Raw genomic sequence first — 21765 nt, 5'->3', positions numbered from 1 at the left:
AGGAACCAGAACCCAGTGTCTCCGGCGCTACCCCTCCCCCGTGTCTCCAGTGCTAGTGCCAGTGCCGAGGCCCGTCCATCAGGCCACGTCCTGACGCAGGCTGTTCTGGAATCGCAACAGGATATTGTTAGGGCCATTGGTGATATTAATAATCACCTAAAAAATATAAGTAATGCTTTAACAGACATAAGCCAGTCATTAAAAGAATTGGTCAAAAAATATACTTGGTCTCTGATGACCTTTTTTATATTGCCGCAACCACACGAGTTGGTTGGGTTGTATACACACTGGTCCTGGGTCTGGGTCATCTGGCGGTGCCACTGGCTCACCATTAGGTATGCCATGTCTGTGCGCAACATTGTGCAGCACACCACAGGCCAGCACGATGTGGCACACTTTGTTAGGGTGGTATAGCAGCACCCCTCCGCTCTTATCAAGGCAGCGCCTACGGCATTTCAGCTGCCCAATCGCCCGCTCTACAACGAACTGAGTGAGATAATGGGCATCATTGTACCTGCGCTCTTGGTCCGTTTGTGGGTTGTTGAGGGGGGTTAACAGCCACGTCTTTAATGGAAAACCACGGTCTCCTGATATGCAGTTAAATAATGATGCTCAAAATAAATTAAAAAAACTTAGCTGGAATAATATCTTTAAATACATCACTCACCAAGAAGCCACCCATCACACACCCTGCCACCTTGGAGCCTCATCCCAACCATGCTGTTTGTAAGGATAAATGAATCATGGGTTGACCCAGGCCACCTTGCCACAATAATTGTTATGTGCATTTGAGCATCACATATTATTTGCACATTTATTGAATGGAAATGTTTGCGATTCACGTATGCAAATTCATCTTCAGATGGCGCCTTTATTGCAATGTGCGTGCAGTCGATCGCTCCGATTACATTAGGAAAACCGGCGAACGCTGCAAATTGTGCTTTAATGTTTGGCTGGTCAACTGCATGGTATGGAAACTTTATGTACCTGCTAGACATGTGGATGATCCCGTCCCATACAGCTGGCATTGCTCGGCTCAAAGACAACTGACTTAACCCACGAGCGGTCTGCCAGTTTCCTTTGGAAAGAACCAGTTGCCAGGAAACCAAGCATTGTCAGCACCTGTAAGGTAACAGGTTATGCATGGCTCCTCGCTGTCTCTCTTTCCAACAGTGGACCCAACTCAGCACAGAGATCCAAGAGAATAGCTCTTGGAAATCTGAAACGGCTAAAAAGCCAGTCATCGTCGTGGGCCAGAAAAATCACCGTGATCTCTAAAAACGCGTTCCCTTCGGATTCGCCCATTGACAATGTCCTCTAATAAGGCCAACACTGCCATTGCCATAGATTAAAGGGTTGTATGCATTTGCAAATGCTTTTATATGTCCTAAATCACATAATTGGTACAAAAATATTGTGGCAATTAACCCATTTCATCAATTATACATTAGTAGCAATGTTTTTCACATGTGTTAGTGGTATACTTTGTAGTGTGCAATTTGACATAATTGCCTCTAGGAATCGCCAATGGAAATAAAACAGGCACGCACAAAGAATTTGCGTACGCCAGCCAAGAAGCTGGCGTGGAGCTGCGCACATTCCCACGTTCATTTCATCTTTAGTAAATCCAAACGTGGGCGATTCTGAGCGTGAAACCTGGCGTACACAAAGTTTTTGAGCGTACGCAGCATTGATACATGAGGCCCCAGGTCCTTCGTTTTGTATTCCAAGAAGAATACCACCGATAATCTAGGGTGCGCGTCAGCGGGTGGTTTTGGTCTGAGTGCCCAGTGTCACCGTTGAATTTTAAGGTCCAATTCGTCGAGTGACAGCTCCATTTAAATAATCGTTTCCACCAAGTCTTGGTTATTATTTCCTTCGCTTGCTTCAATTCCAAAAATACACATTATTTTTATGGGAGCGTGTTTCTAGATCTCTCAGTTTCTCTTGTAAATTTTCTTGAATTTGAATGGTTTGATCAAGAATTTCTCTCATCTCAGCAACGTTCTCCAACTCGCTGCTCCGCTTCGTTGAACTTTCCTGCAGTTGCGTTTTGGTTTTTACATCTTTTGCAAAAGAATATTGTAAGGCGGTTAAATCAGATTTAATATCCATCTGAAAAGCTTTGATGTCCGTTTGTATTGCAGTAATGCTAGCTGATCAGCTTTCACGTTTGTCTTGGATTTTTTATCTGTTGAGTTCTCTTTTTTTCAGGTTTCAATGTTTTTGTCCTAGTCTTTTTGTTTTTGTCCACCTCCATGTTATTTAGATATGGTTTAGGTTATCATATATCAGGGGTGGCGAACCCGCGGCTCTTTTACTGCTCTTGTGCGGCTCAACCTCTCGCGCGATTTAACATACATTAACCAATTGACTAACGCCCCATTCACACGGGGCTTCTGCGTCTCTTTCTGCTTTTGTGCGGCTCAACCTCTTGCGCGATTTAACATATAATAACCAATTGACTAATGCCCCATTCACACGGGGCTTCACGTTGCTCGCTGCAGAAGCTGGGAGTAGCTCAACTTTTCAAGCGCTTACGGACACGTTAGCCAATCAGATCGCTGTATGCAAATACACCTGCTAGAAAGTGGCCTATTGCTGACTGAATTTTATTTTCTGACGCTTCCATTCAGACACGCCTTCAGTCAAGGGTTGACACTAATGCCCCGTTTGATTGGGGCGCAACACGAGTGACGTGCAGTTCGTTAATATCAATCGTCATGGCAGAGTCAGGAAAGCGTACAGCTAAGCGTAAATACGAAAATGAGGGCAGAACATTTTTATCTGAATGGGATTTTACACTGAAACTAGTGAAATCAAAGCATCGCTCTGTTCTTACTGACACACATGTGAAAGAGTTACTACGAGTAGCCACAACTGAATACGAGCCAGACCTGAAAAAGATTGTGGAAACCAAGGAATGTCAGGTGTCCCACTGAGTCAAGTAAAATGAGGTAGGCTAATTTAAATCCATGAAAACTATTGCGTTATATAATTAGGTGTATAAGTTATTGTGACAGATATACTGTTGTTTGCACATCTGTTGTGTGGCTCTTTGCAGTGATAAAGTTTTTTTTTGGCTCATCATGCCAAACAGGTTCGCCACCCCTGTCATATATGATGTAATAGGAGGACTAATACCAGTGTGTATGGAAGTGCTCTTTTTATGCTGCTACACAAGTCTACACCATACCGGAAACCATGTAACTTATCAATTGTTTTATTCATTGCAGTCACATTAAAAAAGGTTACCACTAGGATATTAGTGAAATACTGAAGCTAGCAAATATTTATTCAATGCATGTAAATTTTATTTCCCAAATGGAAACATACTGGTTCACTGAACAATGCACTCAACAACAAAACTAATAAATCTCCAAATTCTTTTAAACTTCTCCCAAACACAAAAAAAAAAAAAACATATAATGTCTTAGCTGTTTGATGATGGTCCCTTCTTATGTACAAAAAAAAACATTGAGTGTGTTGAAAATCACTGATCAGCTTCTTCAAAACTCACAGTTAATGTTTTAAAGAAACTGCATGATGGCCTTCAAGAAAATTGTCCAAGATTAATCAGACATCATACCCTTAAAACATTATGGAAGACCTTAAGTTGAGCTTAAAACTCTAGGTTTCTCAACTAATACTTCATAAAATTACTATTAGTTTGAAGTAGCCTCAAAGAACCATGTGCTCCATACAAAAAACTAACCTCTGTCCTCTTCTTCTTCTCACCCTTTATAGCCTCTATGTATCTCACCAGCGCCCTCTAGTATCCCTTAGAAAAGTATTTTGCTTTCATTAAAAGTGACGGACATTTCATTCTGTTACATACCCCCTCCCGTGTTTAAAATTTTGTCATATCCGTGGCAAATTTTTAAGTTCTGTACATGATATGTATCACTTACTGTAGGATCAGACATAAAAGAGACACTATAGTTCACAGGTCCTGATTTTCTTATTACTTTTGCAGGCCCTTTCCATCTAGGAGACAATTTGGCCATAAAAGCATCATCTGCCTTGGATAATGGATGAGATTACACCCAAACCACATCTCCTGCACAGAACTCTTGCTTTCTGCTGCGCTGGTTGTAATACCGTCTTTGGTGGCATTGTGCTTTCTCCACATTAGCTTTAACCAAATCCATTATCTGAGAGTGCCGTTCCAACGTACTATAACTCGGATGGTCCGGATCAGGTGGATGTTGAACTGCTCGTTGTAAAGGTCCTTTTAGTTTCCTTCCAAGAGCGATTTCTGCTGGTGAATAGCCCATGCTTTTAAGCCAAGATGAATTCAATGCGAAACGAAATTCAGGAATCCACTGATCCCACTGATTCTCTTGAACATAGGATGCCAGCATTGTCTTGAGATTCTTATTGATTCGTTCTGTTAAGTTAGTTTGTGGGTGAAAGGCCGTTGTTAATTTTTGAATGACTTTCCATTGTTGACTGATATTGGGGATAAGATTCGACGTGAACTGCTTTCCACGGTCAGACACAAGGTAAGAGGGTGTCCCCCACTGAGTGAAAATTTCTTCAATGAGAATTCGAGCAATTGTAGGAGCTTTTGCAGCTCTAAGTGAAAACAGTTCCACCCATTTCGAAAAATAGTCCACAACTACTAACAAGTACTCATGTTGCTTAGAACTTTTAGGGAACGTTCCCATTATGTCAATTCCCATCATGTACCCGGGCTCCACTACTGGCACACTCTGCAGCATACCTGCAGTTTTAGTCTTAGGCGGCTTATTTTGTTGACATACAGTACATACTTTACAATACTGCCAAACGTCGTTTCTAATGCTAGGTCAATATACAAAATTAAGAAGTCTCATCAGGGTCTTAAACCTTCCTAAATGGCCACTCAAAGGATTATCGTGCGCATAAGATATGAACATCTTTCTAAAAACAGCTGGAATTATGATTTGCAGTTTTTGTTCTTTCTTTCCTTCTGGGACACTTCTGAACACCACTCCATTCTTACACATATAGTGAACACGCATTGCATCGTCATTTTTTCTTTGCTGGTTGCTGGATAACAACCCCTGGATCTCTTTGTCATCATTCTGTGTGACATTAGCCCCTTTCACACATACAGACCTTTCCGGAAAATTGCCGGCAATTTTCCGAAAAGGTTGTATGTGTGAACAGGTCCTTTTTGAAAATACCGGTAAATTCGTTCTGGCTATTTTCCGGAAAGAGAAGTTGTAACATTACCGGCAATTTGCCGGAATGCTGCGCTGTGTGAATGCAGAAGGAAGATTCCCGTAATAAGCGCGTGCACGTCTAGAACGTGCTGACGTGAGACGTCTGCTTTAGCCAATCACAACAGTCAGACGCATTTACGTCCGCGCGGTTTGTGAGGATAAAAGCCTTTGAATATTTTTCCAGACACATTTAGCTGCTAGAAGTTAGTCAGATCACGTTTATATGTTCTTCTTAATGCCAACTGTGTAAATAATCATCGATGAGATGCTTATGATAAGCCGTTGTTTGTTTACCTTCAAGCTTTGCGTGCACCTATGAGCGCCAGCACACGCACATATTATGAACATCTCGACATGCGAAAGTGATCCTGCGAAAGTTGTTCACAATATTGATCATCCACAGAGTTTGTAATTTAGTCAAATGTTTACAAATACAAGCGCAGCCGTTTAAAGCTCATTTGGGGTGAATGATGTCAGAATTTACCGGTATTTTGGAATGGATGTGTGAATGCTCTTTTCCGGAAAATTTCCGTAACGTCCTCGCCTGTGTGAACAGTGCTTTTTTCAATATACCGGTAAAGTCTTTCCGAAAATTTTCCAGATATTTACCGGTATCACTGTGTGAAAGGGGCTATTGTCTCGACAGGGCATCAGAAACCACATTACACTGTCCTTTATGATAACGTACAATTAAATGAAATCCGTGGAGGCGTATTGTCCACCTTACTAACCTGGAGGATAGCTTTGGATGTTGAAATGCCCAGACCAAAGCAGCATGGTCAGTTACCACCTCAAAAGGTTTACCTTCCAGGTAATGACGCCATTTTTCAACAGCCCATACAACTAATGCTAGTCAAACGTTGTATTGTTGCAGTTCCATTTGATTGCATCTGCTCCTCATGGAATTCTCGCAAAGAAGGTGGTGGTGGAAGTTCAGTACAATCATATGACTGTACAGGTAACATTTTTTGTACTACCGCCAGTTCTTTCTCTTCGTCTGAGTCAATATAAAGTTCGCTAAATGTATAAATCATATCATTCACAGGATCCCTTATCTGCCTGAATGCATCGCCGGAGAAATCTAGTGCAATCTCATCCCCATCCATTTTAGATTAATGAGTTTGTTTCTGATTTAATAAATAACATTTGCTGTGAAATCACTTGATGATTTGCGCTTACTGCCAATTGTTGCTTGCAAGGAAAAGTTTTAATGCATTGCAGGCTCACTGTAACATACAAAATGTTCTAAATGTAAGCACATAGGTTTAAAATAAATAAAGAGCCGTGCACGCACAAGCGGTGGGATTTTTAATTTGCTGCACATTGTTGCTTTCCCTTTGCCACTTGTTTCCTGCGGCCCGTGGGAAAATATCTTTATATTAAAGTGACGCTGCTGCACAGCACTTATCATCTCCCGATTATTCCAATTATTTAACAGCTTTAAAGTCAATATTTAAGAAATGTAGTCTTCTTCTTTAAATAAGTCAGCGTCTTTCTTATCCTTTCTATAAGTCAGTGTCTTTCTTAAAATATGGCAGGTGAATGTTAACATTACTTTGATTAGGCTTGAACTTAAGACTTAGCCTGAGAGTTAGCCTGCCCCGGACCAGGCTAGTTTCCCAGCAATAAGTTGCCAGGGTGCTAGACAGTTTTTTTATACCGGCGAGGCAGTGGTGCAGTAAGTAGTACTGTCGCCTTACAGCAAGAAGGTCGCTGGGTCAGTGGTTCGAACCTTGGCTCAGTTGGCGTTTCTGTGTGGAGTTTGCATGTTCTACCCGCCTTCGCGTGGGTTTCCTCCGGGTGCTCCGGTTTCCCCCACAGTCAAAAGACATGCAATACAGGTGAATTGGGTAGGCTAAATTGTCCATAGTGTATGAGTGTGTGTGTGGATGGTTCCCAGAGATGGGTTGCGGCTGAAAGGGTATCCGCAGCGTAAAAACTTGCTGGATAAGTTGGCAGTTCATTCCGCTGTGGCGACCATGGATTAATAAAGGGACTAAGATGGCAAGAAAATGAATGAATGTTTTTTTATACTGAACCGTTACTTTCCATGCAAAGAAACAATTTCCTGCTTGAAAAGAAACAATTTCCTGCTACAAGAAACGGCAAAGAAACAATTTCATACTTGACTGCAACAAACAAGAGGAGGACATTTCTGGCAATGGAGTAACCTTTCATACATTGACTGTGTTAGATACATTCACTTTTAAAAAAACTTCTGTATCACTTAAGGGTTTAAACTCCACTCCACTATCATCTCACTGCTCTCCCAGAGGTACTTCCAGGACCACCAGCCAAGACACGCCCCATACCTTCAGCTCTCAATCTATTTGCCACCCTGCAGGGGGACAAATGCCCACTTCAGCATCATTTAACCTTTTGACATGGAAGAACAAACAAAAAACAACTTCAACCAGAACCCCGCTCTCCCCAAAACTTCAGCCGCTGCCTCGCCAGCAATTGAGCCTGAATTCCTGCAAAATGCCAGCATACCAGCTCTTCCAACTTCTTCTTCAACTGCCCCTCACAACACAAGCCACAACACCGACTAAACTCAAGACGCCGGCCATCCAAGCCACCGCAATGAAGCTGAACTCTCACTGATCTCCTAGCGGTCTACTTTCGGTAACATGCATGCTTTAAAGGGAAGCCTCGCTAGATGACTACACTCCAACAAAGACTAAACATTTTATAAAGGTTTCAAAAGACGAGTGCAGCATGGATAGAATAATTTAAACAAAGAACTCGCCTCTCAGCCTCCCGCCTGTTAACAGATCCATAACATTCTGACAGCTGAAGTATTTCAAATGCAAATGACCAGGCAATCTAATCCACAAACATTAATCCACAACACATTAATACGTTGATATACATCCATGGAAAGGTGCACTGTTATCATCCAAACCAGCTGCTGGAGTGAGTGGAGCCAGTCCTTCAGGCATAAGCTGCGTCCCAGATCGCATACTTATGCACTATTCTACGCCATTTTGTAGTATAAATAGTGTAAGTAGTGTATTTACATTGAAAATTCTAAAAATATTAAGTGCACTTTAATTACCCGGAAGATGCACTCATTCAGCCCAAGTGTGCCGCAAGCCTGCGTTTGAGTGAAGGTCTCGGCCGTTAGATCGCCCCCTGGGGGCTGGCTGCAGTACAAGTCATAAAGCCCGCCTCCTCCGTGTTAATGAAGGAGACTTGAGCCCAAATAAAAAAATTAATTACACTTGCAATAAAATGTTTCGAAAGATGGTTCTGGTCGATTAAGGCACTGGTTATTGTGCTGAAATAGGTGCAGATCTTCATTTTAGTAAAAAGTTTGTTTTTAGCAGTAATTTAATGCTGGGCGTGTCATCGTGATTGACAGCTGTGATTGACAGTTTCTCAAAGAAGCGCGTCTGAGCTTTGGCAGGAGACTGAAGTGTTATTATTCGATTTCTGTTATTTTACCATGACAAAATGAGTTCAGCAGTAAACTATAGTTCCCCTTCGGGGGGAACTTCAGCACTATAAGTGGATTTGATTTGTAAAATCCACACATTGGGAGGATTCGGATCAGAAGCCGCTTGTCTGGAGAGTATTGAACGGGCCAATGAATGAAATTAATTGGCAGCGTAAGCTTGCGCAGGTGTGCGACATCTGCAATTATCTCAGCATATAAGCACACCTGAAGCCAGCAGACGCCATCCTTTTCGCTTCAGATCCTTTCTGAGTGAGTCGATGAGGGTTCCTCTTGCTGATCAGCACTTCAGAGCGAACGAGTGTGTCTCCCGGTCCAGAGTGGGTCTTCGCGGTGGCAGACGGTCGAGCTGGGTTACTCCCTTGCCTGCGGTTCTTTGGGTCCGGTCCTCCAGAGCGGTGCGTATAGTTGCAACTTTCCTAAAAGAGCAACACAGTCGTGCAGCACGTCCTTTTCAGGATGGCGCTCCGACTGTGCGTTTCTGGATGCGGGGGTTTCCTGGCTCCGGATGATGGACACTATCACTGCATTGCATGTTTGGGGGTCCAGCATGTTAATGCGGTGCTCGCGGGCGGTTCATGTCGTCATTGCGATGCCATGACCGTTGCACAGCTAAGATCGCGGCTAACTTTCGCAAGAGAGCGAGCCACCCCAGTTGCCTCCTGTTCTAAAAAAGCAGCGGGCGCTCGGGCAGATCTGAGGGTTTCAGCGGGAGATAATCCGCCGCCCACGGGCTCGCGGACCTCTCGCTCCTCACGGCGCTCCATCCAAGCTTCGGGTGGTGAGAGTGATCCGTCTAACCAGATGGTAGCTCTCACACTCGCTGACACCGGAGATCAGATGTCCTCCGCGGCATCGGAGGGTGGGCTTTCACTGTCCGACGAAGATCCGGACCCGCTCGCCCCCTCCGGGCAGGTGAGCGCTGTCAAATCGGATCCTGAAGCGGACATGTTAGCCGTGCTTTCCCGGGCTGCTTCGGCCGTGGGGTTGGAGATGGTTTATCCCCCAGCTCCGCGGCCGGACCGACTAGATGGGTGCTACGTAGAGGACCAGAAGGCGAAGCCTTCGAAGCCTCTCGTCCCCTTCTTCCCGGAAGTGCACAGTAGGCTCACGCAGTCTTGGAGGGCACCTTTCTCTGCCCGTGCTGCGAGTGCCTCCGCCCTCACCGCCCTTGACGGCGGAGCTGCCAGGGGGTATGAGGCGATCCCGTCAGTGGAGCGCGCTATCGCGGTCAATCTTTGTCCGCGCGGCGCCTCTACGTGGCGGGGTTTGCCCCGCCTCCCGTCCAAAGCCTGTAGGTTGTCTGCCTCCCTCGGAGCCAGAGCTTATAAGGCTGCGGGCCAGGCTGCTTCTGCTTTGCACGCGATGGCCACCTACCAGCGCTACCAAGCGCAGGCGCTGGCCGAGCTGCACGAGGGCGGGTCCAACCCAAGCTTATTACATGAGCTGCGCACCGCGACCGACTATGCTCTTCGGACTACTAAGTCCGCCGCGTGTGCGCTGGGGAGGACGATGTCCACACTTGTGGTTCAGGAACGCCACCTCTGGCTAAACCTGGCCGATATGCGCGACGTTGACAAAGTTCGCTTTCTTGACTCGCCCATATCCCAGGCTGGCCTGTTCGGCGACACCGTCGGTGAATTCACCCAGGAATTCAAGGCGGTGAAAGAGCAGTCGGATGCGATGGGCAATGTCATCTATCGGCGTGGCCGTAAGCCCGCTCCGCCCGCCGAGCCATCCACTTCCGCTGTTCCTCGCCGAGGGCGCCCGCCAACGAGTGCTGCCCCGCCCCCGCCTGCGCCTCCGGCCAAGCGGGCGCGGTGTTCACCTCAAAAACAGGCAGCCCCTCCTGCCCAGGGCGCCGTTAAGTCCGGTAAACGGACCGCGAAGCGTCCCTGAGACAGGCCATCCGGAGAAGAGGAAACTTGCTCTTTCCCCGCTGGAGGGCGGGGCCCCGATAACAACGGTACTTTTCAGTGCCACCAAAACATCAGTAAAAGAGCACTTTTTCCCTTCCCCGGATGTGACTGCACGAGTTCTGCCAGTCCGGGACGCGCTGCCTTCCGGCTCGCAGTATCTACGTGCTTCGCCAGTGGCTCACGAGCGCTGGGGGGACGGTCTCCCTTCCCTCAGCCCTCCAGCCCCCTCTCCGGAGTCAGGGTGCGGAGCCAGAGCGAATCGCTCTCCTCCAGCTCTTCCGCGGGACCCTCGTGCTTCCCGGATCAGCACACCCACTCCGCGCTGCCCCACCGCTGGTACGTCAGCGATTGTAGCGATGAATCCATTAGCGAGGGCTCTGCCTGCCTGGTTAGCGCGGGCCAGCCCCTCGCGGTGGCTCATACGCACAATCAGACTCGGTTACGCGATTCAGTTCGCGAAACGGCCCCCCAAGTTTACGGGCGTGTATTCCTCCAGGGTCAACCCCCTGTCCGCCCCTGTCTTGCGAGAGGACATTGCTGCCCTCCTGGCGAAGGGTGCAATCGAGCCGGTTCCTCCAGCCGAGATGGAGAGTGGGTTTTACAGCCCATACTTCATCGTACCCAAAAAGAGCGGTGGGTCACGGCCAATCCTAGATCTGCGCGTTTTGAACCGCTGTCTGCTCAGGCTGCCGTTCAGAATGCTCACGCAGAGGCGCATTCTCCAATGCGTTCGTCCTCGGGATTGGTTTGCAGCCATAGACCTGAAGGACGCGTATTTCCATGTCTCCATTCTTCCACGCCACCGCCAATTTCTGCGGTTTGCGTTCGAGGGTCGAGCGTGGCAGTACAAGGTCCTCCCCTTCGGGCTCTCTCTGTCTCCGCGGGTCTTCACCAAACTCGCGGAGGGTGCCCTAGCGCCCCTTCGGCTCGCGGGCATTCGCATACTCAATTATCTCGACGACTGGCTGATTTTAGCCCACTCGCGGGAGCAATTGAATATGCACAGGGACAAGGTGCTTCGGCATCTCCGCCTACTGGGGCTTCAGGTCAACCGAGAAAAGAGCAAACTCGCCCCCGTGCAGAGGATTTCTTTTCTCGGGATGGAGCTGGACTCGATCACCATGGTAGCGCACCTCTCCGAGGAACGCGCTCGCCTGTTGCTGAACTGTCTGAGGGAGCTCGACAGCAAACTAGTGGTCCCACTGAAGTTCTTTCAGAGGCTCCTGGGGCATATGGCATCCGCAGCCGCCATCACGCCGCTCGGGTTGCTCCATATGAGACCACTTCAGCACTGGCTTCACGATCGGGTCCCCAGACGCGCATGGCACGCGGGCACACACCGGGTCTCGGTTACTGCGCTGTGTCGCCGCGCCCTCAGCCCTTGGAACGACCCCTCGTTCCTACAGGCCGGTGTGCCTCTAGGACAGGCGTCCAGCCATGTTGTTGTTTCAACAGACGCTTCCACCACGGGTTGGGGGGCCGTGTGTCGCGGGCATGCGGCTGCGGGCCTCTGGAAGGGTGCCCAGCTGCATTGGCATATCAATCGCCTAGAGCTGTTGGCAGTGTTCCTCGCTCTCCACCGCTTTTTACCGGTGCTGGAGCGGCAACACGTGCTGGTCAGGACGGACAGTATGGCGGCGGCGGCGTATATCAACCGCATGGGGGGTATGCGCTCTCGCCGCATGTCTCAGCTCGCCCGCCGTCTGCTCCTCTGGAGTCACCCGCGGCTGAAATCGATGCGCGCCATTCACGTCCCAGGCACGCTCAATCGTGCAGCCGATGCGCTCTCACGACAGCTGTTACGTCCTGGAGAATGGAGACTCCACCCCGAGTCTGTTCAGCTGATATGGGCGCGATTCGGGGAGGCCCAGATCGATCTGTTTGCTTCCCCCGAGAACGCTCACTGCCAGTTGTTTTTTTCCCTGACCGAGGGCTCTCTCGGCACGGATGCACTGGCCCACAGCTGGCCTCGGGGCATGCGCAAGTATGCGTTTCCCCCAGTGAGCCTGCTCGCGCAGTTTCTGTGCAAGGTCAGGGAGGACGAGGAACAGGTTCTGCTAGTTGCGCCCCTTTGGCCCAACCGGACCTGGATATCAGAGCTCTCACTCCTCGCGACGGCCCTCCCCTGGCGGATCCCTTTGAGAGAGGACCTACTCTCTCAGGGACAGGGCACCATCTGGCACCCTCGCCCCGATCTTTGGAACCTCCACGTGTGGTCCCTAGACGCGAGGAAGACTTAGGTAACCTACCGACTGCGGTGGTTAATACCATCACTCAGGCTAGAGCCCCCTCCACGAGGCGCGCCTACGCCCTGAAGTGGAGTCTATTCACTGAATGGTGCATCTCTCGCAGAGAAGACCCCCGAAATTGCCAGATTAGTGTTGTGCTCTCTTTCCTTCAAGAGTAGTTGGACAGCAGGCTGTCGCCCTCCACTCTCAAGGTTTACGTGGCCGCCATCTCCGCTTATCATAGCGCGGTAGCTGGCGGCACCGTGGGAAAGCATAACCTGGTCATCCAGTTCCTTAGGGGTGCTAGGCGAATTAATCCATCTCGCCCCCCTCTCATGCCCTCTTGGGATCTCGCCCTCGTTCTCACGAGTCTGCGATCCGATCCCTTTATCAGTATCTCTAAGATTTCTGTCCCTGAAGACAGCTCTGCTGGTTGCGTTGGCCTCCATCAAGAGGGTCGGGGACCTGGAGGCATTTTCGGTCAGTGACTCGTGCCTGGAATTCGGGCCGGATTACTCTCACGTCATCCTGAGACCCCGCCCCGGTTATGTGCCCAAGGTTCCTACCACCCCCTTTAGAGATCAGGTAGTGAACCTGCAAGCGCTGCCCCCGGAGGAGGCAGACCCAGCCCTTTCTTTACTTTGTCCAGTTCGCGCTCTGCGCATTTATGTGGACCGTACTCAGAATTTTAGATCATCTGAGCAGCTCTTTGTCTGTTATGGCGGTCGGCAGCAGGGAAGTGCCGTATCAAAACAAAGATTATCCCACTGGATTGTGGATGCCATTTCACTCGCTTATTCGAGTCGAGGTCAGCCGTGTCCCCCGGGAGTTCGTGCACACTCCACTCGGAGCGTTGCATCCTCTTGGGCGCGTGCACGCGGCGCCTCTCTAACAGACATCTGTAGAGCTGCGGGCTGGGCGACACCCAACACATTTGCAAGGTTTTACAATCTGCGAGTGGAGCCGGTTTCCTCAAGGGTATTAGGTAACCCTTTGGTGATTGAGGAGACAACTCGGTAGGGTGTTGAAACACGCTTGCTGCGCCATTCTCCCTAACACGGAGGTACGTGCGCCTTTTTTATCTGTCAGTAAAGTTCCCCGTCAGGTGAGCCCTGCAGATTCCTCCGTGGCCCCCAGCACTGACTCAGCGGAGGAGTCACTTGCTGGCCCACCACGTTGTAGGTCTGCCCGCTGGTCAGCCCGCGTTTTGGGTATAGGTGCCTGCTATGCGTGATCCCCACTAGGCGATCCCATATGCTTATTCCGCCACGGTTAAGTCCCCCCCCTGGGCGGACCCGTGTCTTCCCTCTCCGCTAACCACTCTTTTGCTATGCGTACTCCCCCTTTTTAGGGCTAGTCCATATGTAAATTCTGCCATCTATCCCCCCCTTGGGTAACGGATGGCCTCCGCAGCGTCCTCCCTATCGGGATTGCACGCTTCCCAACGTACTGTCGTATTTCCTAGAATTATCTAGATGCTCACGACTTCCCAAAAAATATATCTAAATCCGTAAAACTTCTGTTGAAGTAGGATAAATTAGGGCCAGGGACACGTTGGAGGACCGCGCCCCCCATGATGTGGGTGCGTCACGCTTGCTTGACTATCTCCTCATCGGGGGTGTTGGTAAGGTGCAGTCATTATGGCGCTTTCAATGGGCTCCCAATGCGTGGATTTTACAAATCAAATCCACTTATAGTGCTGAAGTTCCCCCCGAAGGGGAACGTTCGAGGTTACTAAAGTAACCCTTCGTTCCCCGAGGAGGGGAACGGAAGCACTATACTCCGTCGCCATAATGACTGTCCCTTAGCTGTTTGAAAGTCTCTTCAGCTTAAAAGGATGGCGTCTGCTGGCTTCAGGTGTGCTTATATGCTGAGATAATTGCAGATGTCGCACACCTGCGCAAGCTTACGCTGCCAATTAATTTCATTCATTGGCCCGTTCAATACTCTCCAGACAAGCGGCTTCTGATCCGAATCCTCCCAATGCGTGGATTTTACAAATCAAATCCACTTATAGTGCTTCCGTTCCCCTCCTCGGGGAACGAAGGGTTACTTTAGTAACCTCGAACGTTTCTGACATACATGATCCTGGTGGAACACTGTTTATTCGCTAAGGTCAGGACTTTTTTTGGGGCTTTATTAGTTTGCTGATACACGCCTAGCCACCCAGATAGCAAAATACACTCGGGCCAGTAGACTTACCCCTCAGACTGACTACCTCTGCTGGACATACTCCGGATGCCAGGACTCACTGCCCGATTCCAGCCCGAGTCAATTGAGCCAGATGCGGCGGCCGAGCGAGCTGGCGCTACCGCATGCGAGCCGGAATTAGCCTGCGACGCCGCGAGTAGGTTATGCGCTGCGGCCCGGAGCTGGCGCGATTGAATCTTCATTATATAAAACCCTCACATTTGTTAACGTTATTACATCCATTTGTGTTGATATGACAGCAAACGCAGGCTATATGTAAACGCAAAGTGTAGCACTGAGTTTAACCTTTGAATAAAAATGCAAACAGCATACATCGCAAATATTCAAATAAAGGAAAAAATAAATAACAATAAACCTGTATTGATTGCAAAAGTATTAAATAATAATACAATTGAATAAATTTTGTAGTGCACAAACAAATATAAAAATGACAATAAAACTGCACAATAAAATAAACTAATTTAAGTACGGGGAAAATACAGGAGATCGTTAGCAGTAATTCTCTTTATGTGTCTAAAATAATAATCTCAACGTTATTCTACTGTAAGGTTATTCGAACTTGCTTTACAGGACGTCTCTGCATTTTTCGGCATGTTATTAAGTAATCTACTGAATATATGCTGTTATAAAACATTATTGAAACCGAATCTTAGCCTAATAGAGCTGTAAATGTTAGATATTATTTACATCATTTACTGTTGGCGTTTTATTTGAAAACTCCAACTAAACATTAAAATGAATGTAAATTCCTCGTTGCCAGATTTAATGAAGGCATCGAATAAACCAAATGAAAACGGAGGCAAAAAATTAAATAAACAATTTAAGCGAAAATTAATAAACAATATACTAGCGATGTTGCAGCACATTTTATTAAAGAGCCCATATTATGGGTTTTTGAAAATTCCCCTCCATGTAGTGTGTAACACAGCTCTAAGTGAAGTGAAGTATCCAGCTAAGGCTTAAATCTGTAAGAATACAGTGTTTAAAACTGTTGATTCATCTATAAAAGAGTCGAATCATAGTGCTTCAAACGAGTCGCCTTGATACCGACTCATTAGGTGTTTCGCCATGACGTACGAACGAAACAAAGTTTTTCACGTGCACGCGCAAACCCGGGAGATTTCAAACCTGAGGCCCCGCCCTCTGACGCAGTAACCCAGACACACACACACACACACCCACAAACACACGCACACCCACAAACACACGCACAGAAACATGCCGGTCGATTGAAGTCACACTGCAGATGGATATATTGAGTCTCTACCCAAAGATGAAACATCAGCATTATAACCAAGCAGTTGGAAACTTCTGGAAGCTACATGCTACAAAGAATACTTCATCTGAGTTTGTTAAAGGAAGGATCAGTAAAGAGTAACTGCTGGACGTCAGGATGGGTTTCTTCCTACATTTCTCAAGTGTAAGTACGTGCGGTTAAAGTTGTTGCCTCGTTTACTCTAGCTTGCAAATGTATTTAGTTGTGATTTGTTACTTGTAACGGCGTGTACTGTATCAGGTTAACTGGATATATTATCTTATCGCGTGCAAAGTCACGTTAAAAACGCGACGCGTGCTGTTTGTTTATGGAGCTCCGTGCTAGAGTTCTGCTCCCGCGATTTATTCGGAAATGTATTCCCGCGCCGCAGAAATCTGGCGCGGGGAGAGAGAGAGAGAGAGAGCGAGAGAGAGCGAACGAACGAACGAGCTTTGTGTACTTTGTGCTGTGTGTGACTGTATACTGGGTGATATTTGGTTGTGTTCTCCGCTCTAGCGGGACCGGGCGCGGCGGGTTGAAAACGGAGCGGGTTCTCAGGCTAAAACCTGGCGGGTGCGGGCTGAAGCGGGAGCGTTGTCATCCGGAGGTGTGTGTGTGTTTTTGTGTGTGTGTGTGGTATGGCGAGTACACGACTGTCTCCTTCGTTCGGTTATCCGTGGCACTATCCACTGGCCATAGTGTGGCAGCTAAACTCCACGTCTACACTATCGAGCGTGTATGAACTGTGATTACTTTTTAAATTGCTGATTAGCTATTGGCCATTTCCCTCTCTGACTGAAGGCAGTCGACCAATCGCGACAGACTGTCATCGGTCCAATCAGCGCAGATTAGCTCCGCGCTAAGGAGGGGTTTGGGAACAAATGAATCACTGGACGATTCATACAGGAGTCGCTGGGATAATTAGGTAAAAATAAATGCAGATTATAAGACCATGAAAGTGTTTTTTGACCTTGCATGCATATTAGACTGTTGTTGGAGACCCTTACAACCAAGATATGACCTTATTTCATGTATAATATGGGCTCTTTAATACTGCAAAGTTCTTTTTTTGCACAAATGGACAAATTGCTGGGTTGGGATGTGTAAATATCCTGTTGATATTTAGAAATCTTGCTGTAGCCTATTTAAACGCACGATTGTTCCCGCATGGTAAATCGTTATGGTGTGTAGGCTATATTTTGGGTTCTGTTGATGGCTAATTAAAAATAAAAACCTTTCTAAAAATGTACGTGTTGTTTATATGTTATTGTTCATATTTTACTAGTGTTTTTTTCTACCCCTATGAAGATAACAAATTTCAACAACAAATATAAATATAAGAGAATATATTATTTGTGCTGATATTCAGGCTAGAGTGTAGAAAAGATTATTTCTGCAGTCCTGCATGTATTGCTTTGATAAAAGTAAAACAGCTTACATCACATCGTTTTTAAAGCGTATATTATTCTGTATTTTTAAATGTAAGTGCTTCTTTTTACATCAGTGAGCGTTTGTTATAGTGCAGACACCGGCAGTGAAGTGCGCAGTTAGTGGGGCGTAGTTGATTTTACATAAAGCGTTTGGTTGGAAGCTCGACTCCGCTCATTATCGCGGCTCCTTCTCTGGCTCCATCAGACAGTCCTTCTGCGCATGTCAAGGCTCCTATTTCAGCAGTCTTTTGCTACAGTTTGTGCCCGTCAAGCAGGCGTTTTGCCCTCAAGGCGTTCAATGGGAAAAGGGGCTGTCGCGTCGTCCATATTTTTTACAGTCATTGATTCAGCCGCTAAAATGAAGTGTGTAATGATGGACACTTCACGCACTCAATGACCGCAGGTTTGCTTACATAGCGGAAGGGGCGGAGCTATTGGACGCACATGTCGAATAACTTTATTTATTTTGGATGGTGAAAGCAAAATTCTCCTACGAGAGTGATTATAGCCCTTCCCAGTGGTGAATGCGGCAATACTTACGGTAGGTATTATTTGATAATTCGGTTGTTTATTTCACTGATTTGGCAACCTTTAAACGTCATCAGGGAAACGGTTTGAATTTCCGCTTAGTAAAAAAAACATTAGTGTGCCATTTGGGACAACACTACATACATATACTATCCTGTTGAGTGTGTAAGTGCTTAAGTACATAGTGCATGAGTGCATAGTGTATAGTGTGCCATTTGGGATGCAGCTATAGACACCGTAGCGATTTGATCTACAAAATGGCTGCCGACCTTTGCACTCTGAACTCTGACTGATACTCCAAGGAGCCAATAGCTGAAAGGAGAAGTATTACCATCCAATGAGCTTTCCAAACCTGAGATGGTCCTGCCTTTTCTCTTGACAGTTTCTTGAATGGACTGAGTGCAAAGACTTTGGCTGTTTCTCATTTCCAAGAACGCAGAGAACGGACTTGTGTTCTTGTGGAGACCGGTCTTGCCAGGTGTCTTCGGATAAACGAACTCAGCAGACCGCGAGGGCAGAGAACGCGTCCTTTGAGAATTGATGCTGCGTTTTTCCTGATGGTCACATGACCTTCACGTTTTTTAAATGGTAAATTATTTAAACATTACAGCCTTCATAAAACGATTTATAGTTTTTCCCCTTTTCAAAATATATACTTTGCATAAAAACATTATAAATCTTTGTTGCACAATATGAATAAAACAGATTTTAATACGAATTTCAGCAAACAAACACCCTTAATGTGTTTATTCCTTTATTAAGATGTCCATTAAGATGTCCAATGTTTACTTTAACCGTTTCATTTAGGGAAACTCCTGAGGTAACTAAGTCATAACTCTGAACTTTAATAATAAATCTAAATAAAATGCAGTGCTTCCCACATCCAGTCGCAATGACTTCTGGGACTTCCAGAGCGAGTTCGGTGCTCAAGTCTGCATCGTTGCGTGCTCTATATCAAGGTCACATCCGGGAAGTTTCACGCGTCCTCCGTACTTGCAGCCTTGAGTATTGGAACTGAACTTGGGCAGCTGATGATGACGTTGCACGAGAACACGAGGACGCAAGACCGCTGAAGAACGCATATTGAGAAACAGCCTTTGTGAATGAATTGGGCCAGATACGCTCAAGATTTCCAACCCTATAACCAGCGCCCCTATTTTAGAACATTTTCCAAAAAACGCCATACCCAAATAAAAATGCATGTAGCTTTTTAACCCTAAGGTCTATTTTCACAAATGTGGTCTTGTTTGAAACTATACACTTAAATGTTTGTTACTAAAAAGTTAAATGACCCAAAAGTTCTATAGCAATATAGTAAAATATGGTTAAATATTGAAAAACATTACTCGCCACTTTGTTTATTAGAGTACACTCATGAAAATATGAATGTTAATTGAATGGTAATGGTTTACAAACACCAAAATTATAAAGATGTATGTATGCCCATGTTGTAATTCAAATTTGAGGATGATACTCCCAAAAATGTGGTTTCTGTAAGCATTTATTTAAAAAATGTCTAGGCGTCCTTTTAAAAAGACCATTTGGAGACTCCAAATGGACACCTGGTGCCCAAATGGGTCAAAAATACATAACACAAACATGCAAATTGATTCAGAACTGCTCTGCCCACTAAATTAGGAAGAAAAGATGAGAAAAAACTATTTCAGATCAACAATGTGGTGTTAACTCATTTGGTTACCTGGTGTCCATTTGGCATCTCCAACTGGCACAGAGTAGTCAATGCCTAGACTAGTCTTTTGTCGAGCGGATAAGTTCTAGGAAACCTTTAAAAATGGCTATTAGGAGACTCCCAATGATATTAGATACTACATACTGTACATATGCATAAAAAAAACTTGATTAATTTAGGAAAAACAAACACTTGAAGATTTAAAAAAAATCTTTAAAAATTTTAACAGCAAAATATTAATTTTAATGTTTGTTCAACAATGCAACTATTTACACTAAAGACAATACAGAGGTTGGCTGTCTTTCCAACTGGAAACCAAAGACGCTGAAAGACATGAAAGCGACAGAGAGAAAGTTAGAAAGTGTGTAAGCACAACAAATCAACTGTGGAATACTGTGATGTGTACATATGCGAGTACTTACTTAGTACTGCCACATGTCAGCATTTTATGTGTTCTTTAAAAGTGCAGACTCAGAAGACATCCGCTGCAACAAAAGCAGAACAAATCAACTTTGTAACTATGTATATATGTGTACATCTGTGAGTACTCACATAGTACTACCTCGTGCCACATTTTCTTCAAAAGCCCAGACTCAGAAGAAACCCATGGTAAAAAAAAGGAAACAGAGACAGAAAGAAGTGTGTAAGTAAAACAAATCAACTCTGTAACACTGTATAAATGTGTGTGTGTGTGTAAGTATACTGCCTTATGCCAGTCTGTCACATTAACTGTGCAGAATCAGAAGATAAACACTAAAAAAGAAGGAAACAGAAACAGCCAATGTAAAAAAATAAATAAATAAATAAATAAATGTTAAGAAACTGAATCCACTATTACCAGTAAAAACACAAGATCAAAACTTACTGGATGTGGATTGTTGTTCATCACCTCACTCCTTGGAACTGGGAACTGGGTCTGAACTCCACCTAAACTTGGAAAAAAATCTTGAACAACTATTAGTTTTGAACACTTTGAACAATATAAAGTGCAAATAAAAATAGAACATGACAGACTACAAACAACACACTAATCAATATTTCCCCTCCCTCCGATGCCAGTCATTGTAGCAGTCCTGTTTCAGAAGGAAACACAGTGGCACCTCACATGTTGCACACATGACTGGTGTCTTCTGATGGCAAACTCTGCACTTTCGCCGTCCCGAAGTGCTGTCACCCGAGATGTACTTCAGATTTTGGCAGATGGTAGATGTAGTTGGGATTGGAGGAGCACCTGATTCTAAACCTGCGAGTTCCATAACAAGGGTTTCCCTGAATTCTTTCTGGGTCAGGGGTCTTTCCTTCTTTGCTCTGGTCAGTTTCTGATGCAAAATGAAGGCATTGACAACAGCAATGTCTACAAAGTGGTAAAAGAAGGTTCGGTACCACTTCCGTGTCTTGTGAAGCACTTTGTAGTAACAAATGAGGGCATCTGACAGGTCCACCCCCCCCATGAACCTGTTGAAGTCCAGCACAACACCAGGGATTGGCACATGCACAATAGACCACTGCCCATCTTTGTTCTTGATCTTCCTTTCCACTATGTCACCTCCATATGCTTTGTAGAAAGTGGAGCATATCAGCACTTCCCGGGTGTCTTTCCATTCCACAAACAGCAGGTCGTCCTCTCTGATACATCGCATTGACCCTCGTGGAGCATCCTGTGGCAGCTTATTGGTGGCAATCTTTGAGAAACCAATCCTGTTTGGACGAATGGTGCCACATACCCAAATCCTCTTAGAGAGGAGGTCTCTGAAAAGCTTGGGACTGGTGTAAAAGTTGTCCACATACAGCTTATAACCAGTGCCCAGATACTTTTCATCTATGAGTCCCATGACAG

At 46.0% G+C, this 21765-nt stretch overlaps 1 long non-coding RNA gene across 1 annotated transcript; it reads left to right on the top strand.

The window, feature by feature from the left end:
* The first annotated feature begins 4301 nt into the window (after window positions 1-4301).
* LOC141381787 (uncharacterized) lies at window positions 4302-7688 on the top strand. The gene is made up of 3 exons (XR_012402442.1): window positions 4302-5073; window positions 5839-6381; window positions 6596-7688. It is a non-coding gene; the product is annotated as an uncharacterized lncRNA (long non-coding RNA).
* Window positions 7689-21765: the final 14077 nt, after the last annotated feature.

The sequence above is a fragment of the Danio rerio genome, chromosome 4, assembly GCF_049306965.1.
Source record: "Danio rerio strain Tuebingen ecotype United States chromosome 4, GRCz12tu, whole genome shotgun sequence".
Classification (NCBI taxonomy): domain Eukaryota; kingdom Metazoa; phylum Chordata; class Actinopteri; order Cypriniformes; family Danionidae; genus Danio; species Danio rerio.
Note: the sequence above shows the minus strand (reverse complement) of the source record. Positions and strands in the feature narration are given on the sequence as shown.